This window comes from Nyctereutes procyonoides, unplaced genomic scaffold, assembly GCF_905146905.1.
Source record: "Nyctereutes procyonoides isolate TBG_1078 unplaced genomic scaffold, NYPRO_anot_genome, whole genome shotgun sequence".
NCBI lineage: Eukaryota > Metazoa > Chordata > Mammalia > Carnivora > Canidae > Nyctereutes > Nyctereutes procyonoides.
The window spans coordinates 1,146,566-1,160,738 of NW_026575045.1; positions in this window are offsets into that span (position 1 = coordinate 1,146,566).

Consider the following 14,173-nt stretch of genomic DNA (forward strand, 5'->3'; position numbering starts at 1 on the left):
CCATCCAGCCTCCAGCGGCGTAGCTCCGCCCCAAGAAACAGACACCTGTTAATGATTCATTACCACGCAGCGAGCTCCGTAATAGAAACGTGTTGGAAGAACTCTCCACTTTGGCTGGGTCCAGGACGGCTTCTCCAGGGAAAGGTGTTACCTTGCGTCTTAAAGCTTACGCAAAAATTGCTTGGGCAGGTTAGAGCCATTCTCAACAGAAGGATTAGTTCTCGCGTAGGTTCCTTCAAGTATCTTTGCAGAATCTTTATGATCTTACCTCCACCAGCTTCTCCAACTTTATTTACTTTACATTCCCTCTCCAATCTAATATCAAGCCATGAAGGAGAATTTTTTTTTTTTGGAATTATTTCTTTGATGATTACATTTCCTTTTTTGTTCTCGCTTTCTGGACGGCTCCTTATGCAGATATTGGGTCATCCAGAGTGAACCTCTTATTTATTCATCTTCTCGTCTACTTTTCAACTCTTCCTATTCTTGCTCCATCTTATAGGAATTTCTCCCAACTTTATCTTCCAAGTCCTACAGCTGAATTTTTCATTTCTATTATCATTTATTTCTCTCTATCCCTATTCCCATTCCCCCATCGGCAGTCATTCTTGCATGGTTTAGTGGTTTTTGTTTTTTTTTTTTAATTTTTTTTAATTTATTTATGATAGTCACAGAGAGAGAGAGAGAGAGGCAGAGACATAGGCAGAGGGAGAAGCAGGCTCCATGCACCGGGAGCCCGACGTGGGATTCGATCCCGGGTCTCCAGGATCGCGCCCTGGGCCAAAGGCAGGCGCCAAACCGCTGTGCCACCCAGGGATCCCTTTGTTTTTTTTTTTTTTTTAAGATTTTGTTTTGAAGTAATCTCTACACCCAGTGTAGAGGGCTCAAATTTACAGCCCTGTTATTAACAGTCATATTCTCTACTGGCTGAGCCAGCCAGGTGCCCCAATCTTGCATATTTAAAACAAATCTTTTTTTTGTATGTATTTCCATAAGATGTATATTCTTGTTTTGCACCCATCTATTTTTCATGTATATAAAGTGTACCGTGGTATACATTCATATTCCTAACTCTCTCTCCACTTCCATTTTCTACTTCCTATCTTCCGTTTACATGTTCAGTGTTACAGCTGAAAATACTATTATATTAGTTTTCTGGGGTTGTTGTAACCAATTGCCACAAAGTTGGTGGCTTAAAACAACACAGCCTTGTAGGCCAGAAGTTCAACATCAATTTCACTGAGACAAAGTCCAAAAGGATCTCAAGATCTTTAACTTAATCATGTCTGCATGGACCTTTCTTTCAAATAAGATAACGAGTTCTAAAGATTAGGATGTGGACATATCTTTGGGAGCCATTATTAGCCTACTGCAAATATCCATTCATAATTTTATATACTCATCATAGACATATGAACACATTTGGAACCCTTTTATTTATAAACTATAATGGAATATTTTGTTTAAATGCTACTTCCTCAGGGAAGTTTATTCTTGGAGGATCTTTTTATCGGATATAGGAATATGGGGAGAGAGTTGTTATCTTTCAGCTTCTTTGGGACATGATTCTACTGATTTTGATCTCTATAATTTCTCATGAGAAATCAGTATAATTTTGCGTGTTACATACCTTTTTATTTTCCTGGCTGCTTTTTGGAATTTTCTCTTTGAGTTTCAATGGTTGACTTGTATGTGTCTAGGTATGCATGTATTTTTTTTCAAATTTGTATTTTAATTCTAGTTAGTTAACATATGGTGTAATATTGGTTGCAGGGGTAGAATTCAGTGATTCATCACTTATGTACAACACCCAGTGCCATCACCCACTTAGCCCATCCCCTGCCCACCTCCTCTTCATCAACCCTCAGTTTGTTCTCTAGAGTTAAGGGTCTTTTATGGTTTGCTTCCCTCTTTTTACCCCTTCCTTTGTGTTCATCTGTTTTGTTTCTTAAATTTCACATATAGTGAAATCATATTGTATTTGTCTTTCTCTGACTGATTTATTTCACTTAGATAATACACTCTCGCTCTACCCACATCATTGCAAATGGCAAGATTTCATTCTTTTTGATGGCTGAGTAATAATCCATTGTATCTATATACCATACCTTCTTTATCCATTCATCGATTAACAGATGTTTCAGCTCTATGGTTTGGCTATTGCTGATAATGCTGCTATAAACATTGGGGTGCATGTGCCCCTTCGAATCAGTATTGTTTGTATACTATGAGTAAATACTTTATAGTGCAATTGCTGGGATGTAGGGTAGTTTTATTTTTAACTTTTTGAGGAACTTCAAAAATTTTGCATTCCCATTAACAGTGTAAGAGGGTTCCCCATTTTCCATCTCCTCACCAACATCTGTTCTTTCCTGAGTTGTTAATTTTAGCCATCCTGATAGATGTGAGGTGGTATCTTATTGTGGTTTTGATGTGTATTTCCCTGATTTTGAGTGATGTTGAGCATTTTTCGTGTTCTTGTTGGCCTTCTGGATGTGTTCTTTGGAAAAATGTCTGTTCATGTCTTCTGTCCATTTCTTAACTGGATTCTTTGTTTTTTGGGGTGTTGAGTTTGGTAAGTTTTTTATAGATTTTGGATACTAACACTTTATCAGATATGTCATTTCCAAGTATCTTCTCCCATTCCATAGGTTGTCTTTTAGTTTTGTTAACTGTTTCCTTCACTGTGCAGAAGCTTTCTATCTTGATGAAGTCCCAACAGTCCATTTTTGCTTTGATTTCCCTTGCCTTTGGAGACATAACTAGAAAGAAGTTGCTACAGACAAGGTCAAAGAGGTTACTGCCCGTGTTCTTCTCTAGGATTCTGATGGTTTCCTGTCTCACATTTAGGTGTTTCATCCATTTTGATTTTATTTTTGTGTATGGTGTAAGAAAAGTAATCCAGTTTCATTCTTTTGCATGTGGCTGTCTAGTTTTCCCAACATCATTTGCTGAAGAGACTGTCTTTTTTCCATTGGATATTCTTTCCTACTTTGTCAAATATTAGTTGACCGTATAGTTGTGTGTCCATTTCTGGATTTTCTATTCTGTTCCACAGACCTATGTGTCTGTTTTGTGCCAGTGCCACATTGTTTTGATGACCACAGCTTTGTAATATAGCTTGAAGTCCAGAATTGTAAAGCTTCCAGCCTTGCTTTCTTTTTCAAGATTGCTTTAACTGTTCAGGGTCTTTTGTGGTTCTATACAAATTTTAAGAGTGTTTATTTTAGCTGTGTGAAAAATGCTAGTGGTATTTTGATAGGGTTTGCATTAAATGTGTAGATTGCTTTGGGTAGTATGGACATTTTAACAATATTCATTCTTCCAATCCATGAGCATGGAATGCTTTTACATTTCTTTGTGTCCTCTTCAATTTCATAAATATTCTATAGTTTTCAGAGTACCTCTTTTGGTTAGGCTAATCCCTAGGTATCTTAGGGTTTTTGGTGCAGTTATAAATGGGATTGATTCTTTGACTTCTTTTCCTGCTGCTTTTTTTTTTTTTTTAAAGATTTTATTTATTCATGAGAGACACAGAGAGACACAGGCAGAGGGAGAAAAGCAGGCTCCACGCAGGGAGCCTGATGTGGGACTCAATCCCAGGTCTTCCAGATCAGGCCCTGGGCTGAAGGCAGCGCTAAACCGCTGAGCCCCCCGGGCTGCCCTTTTCTTGCTGTTTATTTTTGGTGTATAGAAATGCAACAGATTTCCACATGTTGATTTTATATCCTGCAACTTGGCTGAGTTCTTGTATCAATTCTAGTAATTTTTTGGTGAAGTCTTTTGGCTTTTCTACATAGGTCAGCTGCAAATTGTGAAAGTTTGACATCTTTCTTTTGATTTGGGTGAGCTTTTGTTGTCTGATTGCTGAGGCTAGGACTTCTAGTAGTCCTTTGTTGAACAACAGTGATGAAATGGACATCCCTGCCATGTTCCTGGCCTTAGGGGAAAAGCTCTCAGTTTTTCCCCATTGAGAATATTAGCTATGGGTCTTTCATATATACCTTTTATAATGTTGCGGTATGTTCCATCTATCCCTACTTTGTTGAGTGTTTTTGTCAAGAATGGATGCTGTATTTTATCAAATGCTTTTTCTGCATCTGTTGAGAGGATCATGTTCTTATCCTTTCTTTGATCAACGTGGTGTATCACACTGATTGATTTGCAAATATTGAACCATCCCTGCAGCCCGGAATAAATCCTACTTGATCATGGTGAATCATTCTTTTAATGTACTGTTAGATTTGATTTGCTAGTATCTTCTTGAGGATTTTTTACATCCATGTTCGTCAAGGATGTTGGCCTAGCATTCTCTTTAGGGGGGGTCTTTGCCTAGTTTCGGAAAAAAGCTGGCTTCATAGAATGAGTTTGGAAGTTTTCCTTTCCTTTCTATTTTTTTTGGAACAGTTTAAGAAGAATAAGTATTAACTCATCTTTAAATGTCTGGTAGAATTCCTCCGGGAAGCCATCTGGCCCTGGAATTTTGTTTGTTGGGAGATATTTGATTACTGATTCACTTTCTTTGCTGGTTATGGATCTGTTCAATTTTTCTATTTCTTCCTGTTTCAGTTTTGGCAGTTTTTAAGTTTCTAGGAATTTGTCTATTTCTTCCAGATTGCCCAGTTTGTTGGCGTATGATTTTTCATAATATACTCTTATATTTGTTTGTTTTTCTGTGGCATTGGTTGTGTGTGGGGGAGGGGGGGCGCTGTTACTGCTCTGGCTCTTAACCACACTAGCCCTATTAAAAAAGGCACCTCCTAACTCTGGGAAACGAACTAGGGGTGGTGGAAGGGAAGGAGGGCGGGGAGTGGGGGTGACTTGGTGGCAGGCACTGAGGGGGGCACTTGACGGGGTGAGCACTGGGTGTTATTCTGTATGTTGGCAAATTGAACACCAATAAAAAATAAATTTATTATTAAAAAAAAAAGGCACCTGCAGAGCCTCCACTGTGTGTACTGTGCTGCTCCCTGAAATCCATCTGTCTTAATGGGAGGGGTGAAAATGGGGTTGGCCCACTCTCTTCCTCAGAGACAGATGTTCACAATCACTGCTGTTCAGGAAACCCCCACAGAAAAGCAAACAATCTCCTCTCCTGTGTCCCAGGAGTCCATCAGATCCCTGCCTTCACCCTGTATCTACACTGTCCCCCTGCCTGGTGGCACACAGTGCTCCTGTGTTTTATCTCAGGTGCATGGCTGGATTTCAAAACTCCAAATTGTAAGGACCCAGCATGGTGTGGACCCAGGCCAATCCTCTAGGGGATGGTCTGTCCTTGCTGTGGTTGGTAGTGGTTTGTCTGCAGAATAGCAGTTGCCAGACTGCTCCAGGACTTGGAGTTTCTGCTAAAGCATGGCAAAAAGCTGGCTTCCAGGTTGGCTATCCTCAGGCATCTCTTCCTGTATGCTAACAAATGGGGCAGTTCAGTGGAGCCCTCCCACTCTTTAGTTCTCTGAGAGGCAATGCTGCTTCTCCCAGACACACTCCAAGAAGGGGAGAGCTATCTCTCCCAGCATGACCCAGGGGATCCTCAGAGGATGCTGTCTACTCCCCGGTTTCTGTCCTCCTTCTCCTTCCCGGAGCACTGCTGTGGCCACCAGGCTTGACGCTGGTGATGATGTGGACTTCTAAAACTTCGGCCCTTCAGCTACACTGCTTGTAAAAAGTTGCAATAATCAGCCCCTCTCACTTACCCATTGGTTTTCGGAAAGTGTTTTTCTTATGCAATCCCCTGAATGCTGCTTTACCTTTCTCTCTCTCCCCTCTGTGATCAGGGCTCTCGCTTCTCCAAGCGCCCATCATTCTTTTCTCCCCTAAATCACATCACTGCCCTTCCTACCTTCCACAGTGTGGCCTCTTTTCTCTCTCTAGTTGGCAGTTTATTCTCTCAGTCCTCAAATGATTTCCTGGGTGTTCAGAATGATTTGATTATCATCTAGCTGTGTTCAAGGTTTGAAGCAGGCATATAAAGTCCTTCTCCACCATCTTAACTCCTCCTTCTTTCTTATTTATACTTCTTGGGGTTCACTGAACTTCTTGAATTTGTAAATGTATGTGATTCATCAAATTTTGGAAGCTTTTGGACATCATTTTTCAAATATTTTTCTATCTCGTTCTTTTGTCTCCTTCTGGCAATCCAATTGCATGTATGTTAGAAATACGTATTTAATTATACATATGTTAGGTTTTTAAATTTTGTCCCGCAGGTCATTGCAGTTCAATTTAGTTTTTTCAATTCAATAGTTTTTCTCTCTGTTCTTCAGTTGGATAATTTTAGACTGATCTAGCTTAAAGTTCACTGAATCCTTCTTTTGTCAACTTTAGTCTACTGCTAGCTCTTCCAATAAATTTCTCAATTCTAAAATTTTTATTTTTCAATTCCAAAATTTTTTTTTAATTTTTATTTATTTATGATAGTCACAGAGAGAGAGAGAGAGAGAGAGAGAGAGAAAGAGAGAGGCAGAGACACAGGCAGAGGGAGAAGCAGGCTCCATGCACCAGGAGCCCGACATGGGATTCGATCCCGCGTCTCCAGGATCGCGCCCTGGGCCGAAGGCAGGCGCCAAACCGCTGCGCCACCCAGGGATCCCTATTTTTCATTTCTAAAATTTCTTTTGATCCTCTTTTATAGTTTATGCTTTTCCTATTTGCTCGTTCATTATGAGAATTATTATTATTTTAAAGATTTTATTTATTTATTCATGAGAGACAGAGAGAGAGAAGCAGAGACACAGGCAGAGGGAGAAGCAGACTCCCTGTGGAGAGCCTGATGTGGGTCTCCAGGATCAGGCCCTGGGCTAAAGGCAGTGCTAAACTGCTGAGCCCCCCCGGGCTGCCCCGAGAATTATTATTTTACATTCTTGAGTACATTTTAATACGTGCTAAAATTCTAGTCTGCAATTTTAACATTTCTTAAAAGATTTTATTTATTTATTCATGAAAGTCACAGAGAGAGACAGAGACAGAGACACAAGCAGAGGGAGAAAGAAGCAGGCTCCCTGTGGGAAGCTCGATGCAGGACTGGATCCCAGGACCCCAGGATCACACCCTGAGCTAAAGGCAGATGCTCAACCACTTAGCCACCCAGGCATGTTAAAATTAGTTTAACATTTTGATTATTTTGGACTCAGTTTCAATATTGCCTTTTCTCTTGTGTAAGAGTCATGTTTTTCTGTTTCTTTCTTTCTTTCTTTTTTTTTTTTTTAAGATTTATTTATTCAGAGAGAGCGAGAGAGAGGCAGAGACACAGGCAGAGGGAGAAGCAGGCTCCATGCAGGGAGCCCGACGAGGGACTCGATCCCAGGTCCCCAGGATCACACCCCGGGCTGCAGGTGGCGCTAAACCGCTGGGCCACCAGGGCTGCCCTTTCTGTTTATTACATGTAGTAGTTTTGTATCATATCAAGGGCATCATGAATAATACATTGCAGGGACTTTGGATTCTGTTGGTTTCTTTCAAAGGACACTGATTTTTTTTTTAAAATGTGAAGAGTTAAACTTTGTATCTGTTTCCCCCATAGGAAGTAGCTGAAATTTATGTGCATTTGTTTAGCCTTGGCAACGTTGCTAAGATTCTGCCCCATGAAAGTGTGGGTCAAAAGCCAGCCAGAGATTTAGGCAGAGTTAATATGTGGAATGGTGGTCTTCCTTTTTTGGAGTCTCTCTTTTCCGGGATTTTCCCCCTCCCCTCCATTTCCAGTAGCTGTGGTTGCTCTAAACTCTGCCCTCTAGTTTTCCAAGAAGTAAAACAAAATTTTGACAATTAGTTACCCCATGTGGCACTGACTAGGGTCTGTCCTTATACTAGAAGCCACAAAAATGGGAGGTTAGCCACTGCCATTCTTTTTTTCAAGTGTTGATCATCATCCTCATTGTCTGCCGCCCCCTCAAGTTCTGTCTACTTTTGGTTACTGTTCAGTATCTTTAGGTAGATGTTTGAAAAATTTTTTTAGGCTTACTTTTGTTATCTGCAAGGTAGTTAGTCTTACAGAAGTTCCTAGTAGTTGTATTTTATTTAACTAATAACCTATGCTGGGTTGGGTGAGAAATCTCCAGATAGTCAGTGAGTTTGAGAAGCACTGCCTTATGAAACTTTTCACGAGCTGCTATAACCAAGATCCCTAAAACTATCCTGTTTCTACCATTCCTCAAACCTGATTGTTCAGTAAACCCTCTAATTCTCTGAGCCGTTCAATACTTTATCAGTAGATGCATTTTTTAAAATGTTGGTCATTCAGTTGTATGCAAAGAACTGTAAATGATACAGTATTACCCAGATTTTCTACAATGAATATGCTTTCTTGTCCTAATATAAGAAAGCAACTACTGGGGATGCCTGGGTGGCTCAGTAGTTGCACATCTGCCTGACCTGCTCAGGGCGTGATCCCTGAATGCCTGGATCAAATCCCACATCTGGCTCCTCACAGAACCTGCTTCTCCCTCTGCCTGTGTCTCTGCCTCTCTCTCTCTCTCTCTGTCTCATGAATAAATATAATCTTTAACAACAACAAAAAGCAACAAATGTCATTTACAAATAAGGAGATCATCTATAACTTGGATACACAAGAGGGAAGTTGGCATCAGTTATAACTCAGTGTCATGTGCTGAAGTCATATGATACCAGAAAATGGATACAGCGGACTGCCAAAGTGTTCAGCATTTACTATTATTAAAACTTTTGTTGCAAAATGATAGCATAGAATGTCCAAATAAAAAGAGTCTTTAGGAGCATCTCATTCAATTCCCCACTATATTTTGCAGATGAGGCACTTGAGGATCAGAGACTAGAAGTGTTTTGACCAAAGCTACACAATGAAAAATGATAGAGGAAAATCAGCATAAAGAATTCTTGAATCAACAGTCTGCCCTTTAACTTCATTGCTGGGGTTAGAACTGGTTAGGTGACTAGGAGTTTTTTCTCTCTTTATTGCAGCTCTAGTTCTAAGGACGGGAGTGGTCCTGGCTTTATTCCAGTGGTTCTCTAATAAAAACTGCGGTTATCAAACACATTTTAGAGCATCAGGATCCATTTTTCAAAAGAAATGTTACACAGCAGCAGAACTAGTCTAGAGAAAGTAACATTGGAGTCTGGAGTCCTACAAATTCAGGTCCTCCTTATACCCCAAGGGAATGCATTTAACATGAATTTAGGATTTGTTCTATTAGCCACTACTCTTTTTCATTTATAAATTAGCTATGTTGCTGATTTATAATTAGCTTATCAATAAATTTTAAGTATTATCTCTAATTATCTTCCTCAGTATGTTTAGTTCCCACAAATTCTGAATCAGCCCCGTAGCAAGCAGCCACAGCACCCAAAAGGCTCTGGGCAGCATCTGGTAGCAATAAAAACAAGGACTTAGAAAACATTCTTAGTAAGACTTATGAAAAGGTAGATGAGCATCGCACAAAATCCTCAAAATATGTAAGCTGTTAACAACATAGGCTTCTTATTTAGCTTTTCAATCATCTAGCTCCATTCTCTCCTGTAACCATTTCCCCCTTAATAAGCTAGGTTTTCCAATTAAAGTCCTTCCTTACATATGAACTTTACAAGCTATGACCCGCTGTCTTTATTAATTTATTCCATTCTTATTCATCTAGTTTCTTATATTCTTTTCCATTTTCTTCCCTCTTACCAACTTTTATTTCTCCTTTGATTCTTCCCGTGAAATAATAGAATTCTATCTTCTTTGGCCCAAACCTTTCTTCAGCTACAACTAATTTTCTACAGTATATTTAAAGCCACATACTACACAAGGCAAGACTAGACCTATATGTTCCTGAGCTGCAGCAGGAATATTTCCTGAGTTTTATCTTATTTCTCAGCTCCCATTTTCATCCATTAGTCTTATCTTCTATCCCCAAAAGTAGGGACATTTTAAACATTTTCAAATTAAATGTGTTTTTCTTTTAAATGTGGTTTTCTGGGATGCCCGAAACCTGCCACTAATTCCCAAGAGATGCTTATTTATCTAGCTCTAGTTCTGTAGTTATCTGTAGTTCTCAACATGGCTTTCTTTTAGGTATGCCATCTACTCATACTCAGTTGCTCCTTTAAACTTATTTCGATGTGTTCACTTACTACACAATAGTTTAGTGATTCCAATATGCAAGTCACTGTACTAAGTGCTGGGCAGTTTAGGGCAAGAGAAAGTAATATTTAAGAACGTTTCTATATGTTTTCATATGAAGTTCTCTATAAGATAAACAACTATATTTACAGGCACAGTGGTAAACACTTTAAACAACCATCATCACATTTAATCCTCACAAAATATTATACTATTATCAAGATTTTGCTGGCTCAGAGTAGTAATTTGCCCAAGGCCACAGAGTGAGCTAAAATGTGAACTTCGCTCAGCTGCTCCCCACCACTGGAAGATAAAAAATCTTTAATGAGGCCTAGCCCAGCTTCTCTTCCCAGCTCTGGTCTTCTTGCTATTCAACTCAAAGATCTTTTCTGTCATTTAATCTGTCCTGCATCTCTTCTGACATCTGTTCTAGGCTGAACTGTGTTCACCTGAAACACATATGTTTAAGTCCTAACCCCTAGCACCTTATATCAAGACCCTATTTGGAAATAGGGTTGTTCTAGATGTAATTAGTCAAGATGAGGTCATACCAGAGTAGGGTGAGCCCTTAATTCAAGGTTAACTGGGATCCTTGGGGTCAGTTAAGCATTGGATTTTGGCTCAGATCATGATCTCCGAGTCCATGGGCTCCCTGCTCAGTGGGGAGTCTTCTTTTCTCTCCTCCTCTGGTCACCCCACACACCTCTTGTGCTCTCTCTTACTCACTCTCTCAAATAAATAAATAAAATCTTTTAAAAAAAGATATAATTAGTATCGGGATGCCTGGGTGGCTCAGGTTTGAGCATCTGCCTTTGGCCCAGGGCTTGATCCTGGAATCCGGGATCGAGTCCCACATCAGGCTCCTTGCGCTTGGAGCCTGCTTCTCCCTCAGCTTATGTCTCTGCCTCTCTCTCTCTCTGTGTCTCTCATGAATAAATAAAATCTTTTATAAAAAGATAATTAGTATCCTTATAAAAAAAGAAAAATTTAGACACAGCTACAGAGGGAGGGAACATCACATGAAGACAGAATTATGCTGCCACAGCCAAGGAACACCATGATTTCTGGCAAACCTCCAGAACCTAGGAGAAGGGAATAAACAGATTCCCCCTCACAGCCTTAGAAGGAACTAACTCTGCAGACACCGTGATTGCAGACCACTTGCCTTCACAACTATAAGACCATAACTTCTGTTGTTTAAGTCACCCAGGTTTTGATACTTTGTTATGGCAGTTGTAGCAAACTAATATAACATCTACACTTAGGACTGGAACACAAATTTCTACGTTCTTTTTCTGCCTCACACTCCAATACTCCCTTTCTCCATGTATGCAACTTTCTAGCACAGTGAAGTAGAACCAGATGCATTGTTCCCAACTTCAGACGCGAAGAGTTTTTGAACTCTGTGATCATCCACATTTGGGCAGTCACTCAAATGGAGAGGGGTTGGAACCATGAGATTTAAAGTCCACTGCGCTCAAACACCAGTTTTTGCATTTATTAGCTGTGTGACCTTGAACAACTCTCTAAGCTTACATCCTTACTTTGTTCAAGGGGGCTAATGCCACCACTACACATAGGGTCTCAAGGACAATCAAGGGAGAAAATATAATAACTTTAAAATAAAAATTATTATTTATTGTTCCTAAAACAAACTTCAGAATCTACCTTTCATGGGTATTTCAGATGCACATTTGTGCACTTTCTATAAGTATTATAATGTGCTGGTATAAGAGTGACTCTGGCCTTTAGTCTCTATGTAATATTGTCTTCCACTTTTGGCAATATCCAAAATTGAGAGGAGGTAACCCTAAACAACTGAACAAGGAGAATTTATATTAAAGAACCCCTGAATCACCTCAGTGTCCATTACATGTATACCTAGGATTAGAAACAGCCATATGCTAGAACTTCAAAAAAATATGTAGGTCTGGTGCTAAGGAAAGAAATTTACAAATGATAGAAAAGATGCTTAGAAGGCGAAATATTAAGGTATAGGCCCATGATATCTGAGTCTACATAAAAGATTACCAGCTGCTAGAAGACAGATAAGAACAACGTAAGATGCACTTGTTTTCCCTCTGTATAGATACATTGCTTAGAAAAGATTATTTCCCCCCCTTATGTTTCTTGAGTACTTACCAAATTCTCTGCCTTCTATCTAAGATTTGTTTTGGGGGAAGGAGAGGGGAGGAAATCTAAGATGAAATCTAATGCTTAGCACATTAACTTTTATTAACTTTAGATAATTAGAAATTGCTGAAACCACCAAATTCTTTCTTGAAAATGCAAGTGTAGTATGATAGCTTCCAAAAAAGCCAAGGAGGGTATCAGAATGCCCTCTCCTTTTCTCTCATCCTTCCTTAGAACCCCTTCGTTTGTTGTTTTCCCATTTCAAATGCTGCCACAGCCTCAAATCCATCTTTATCTTTCCACATCATCCCTATTCTGTAAGCCCCATGCCATTTTGTACCTTCCCTGTGGCCTTTAGGTACTCTAATCTTTGGTTCAAATCTTAACCCTCCCGCAACTGTGAGAGTGGCAGAAATAAATCTCATTCTTGTAAACTCTGCAGGTTTTTTTTTAAAAAATAAATTTATTTTTTATTGGTGTTCAATTTGACAACATATAGAATAAGGCCCAGTGCTCATCCCGTCAAGTGCCCCCCTCAGTGCCCGTCACCCATTCACCCCCACCCCCCGCCCTCCTCCCCCTCCACCACCCCTAGTTCGTTTCCCAGAGTTAGGAGTCTTTATGTTCTGTCTCCCTTTCTGATATTTCCCACACATTTCTTCTCCCTTCCCTTATATTCCCTTTCACTATTATTCATATTCCCCAAATGAATGAGAACATACACTGTTTGTCCTTCTCCGATTGACTCACTTCACTCAGCATCATACCCTCCAGTTCCATCCACGTCGAAGCAAATGGTGGGTATTTGTCGTATCTAATGGCTGAGGAATATCCCATTGTACACAGAGACCACATCTTCTTTATCCATCATCTGTCGATGGACACCGAGGCTCCTTCCCCAGTGTGGCTACTGGGGACATCCCGCAGCTTTTTTTAAAGCAAAAGTTTAAAAGGTAATTGACTCAACAACTAAGTGAGCAGCCTTTTAGGAGGAGTCGTGAACAGAAACTAGAAGCTCAACACTTTCAACGTGAAAAACCCGTAAGCATCCAAAAAGACAGACACGAACTATACAGACGTGTCAGAATCCCGGTGGTCTCTGCCGTCCTGGTTGGTTCCGCCCCGCCCCCACGTCACCCAGTTCTTTCTTCGCTGAGCTCCTCTTCTCCCTGGATCCGCTCACCGCCACCGTATCCGCGGCGAACCGTCCGGGCTCCGACCGAACGCCTGGTTGCTCGCAGGCGCGGAGACTGGTCGGGAGAGGACGTCAAGAAAAAGGGGCTGAGGCCGCGCAGCCGCAGCTCACGTATTCGCATTTTGGAGTGGAGGCAGGGGAACGGCTACTGCGTGCCGAACTCAAAGTGTTGCCGGCCGCCGGTTAAAGCCGGGTCCCCGCGGGCCCCTCCCCAGCCCCGCCGTCCCGCAGGCCAAAGCTAGGCCGGGCGTCCGGAGGCCCGGGGCGCAGCACTACACTCCGGTCCCGAGTCGGGCACACCGTGGGCGTACCAACTGCACCTACTGGATCCTGATTTGCGCGGGGCCTGCCGTTAGGAAGCAGAAACAGAAAAAGAGTGAGACTCCACTTAGAACCAAGTACCCTTAGAAACCGTAACCAACCGCCCAAGGTCCCGCTTCACCGAACACGTCAGCGGTGAAGCGGCGGTTGCCTGGTGCTGGCTTCCGTTCCACGACAGGCCAGCATCCCCTGCAAACGACACTCCGAGTGACCGAGGCGAGAAGGCGGAGCACGCCGCGCGGGGAGCCGCGGACAGCAGGGTCGACGGAAAAGCGCGGCGCGGCGCGGCGCGGCGCGGCGCGGCGCGGCCCAGGTTAGAAGTGACTCGGGAACTCGGGGGCCGCGGCGCCAAGCCGGCGGCGCAGGGGCGCGCTGGGCCTCCTCGCGCGCCGTAGGACGAGCCCTCGGGGCCTCCGCAGGCCACGCCTCCGGCGAGGAGGCCGCGGCGAGGC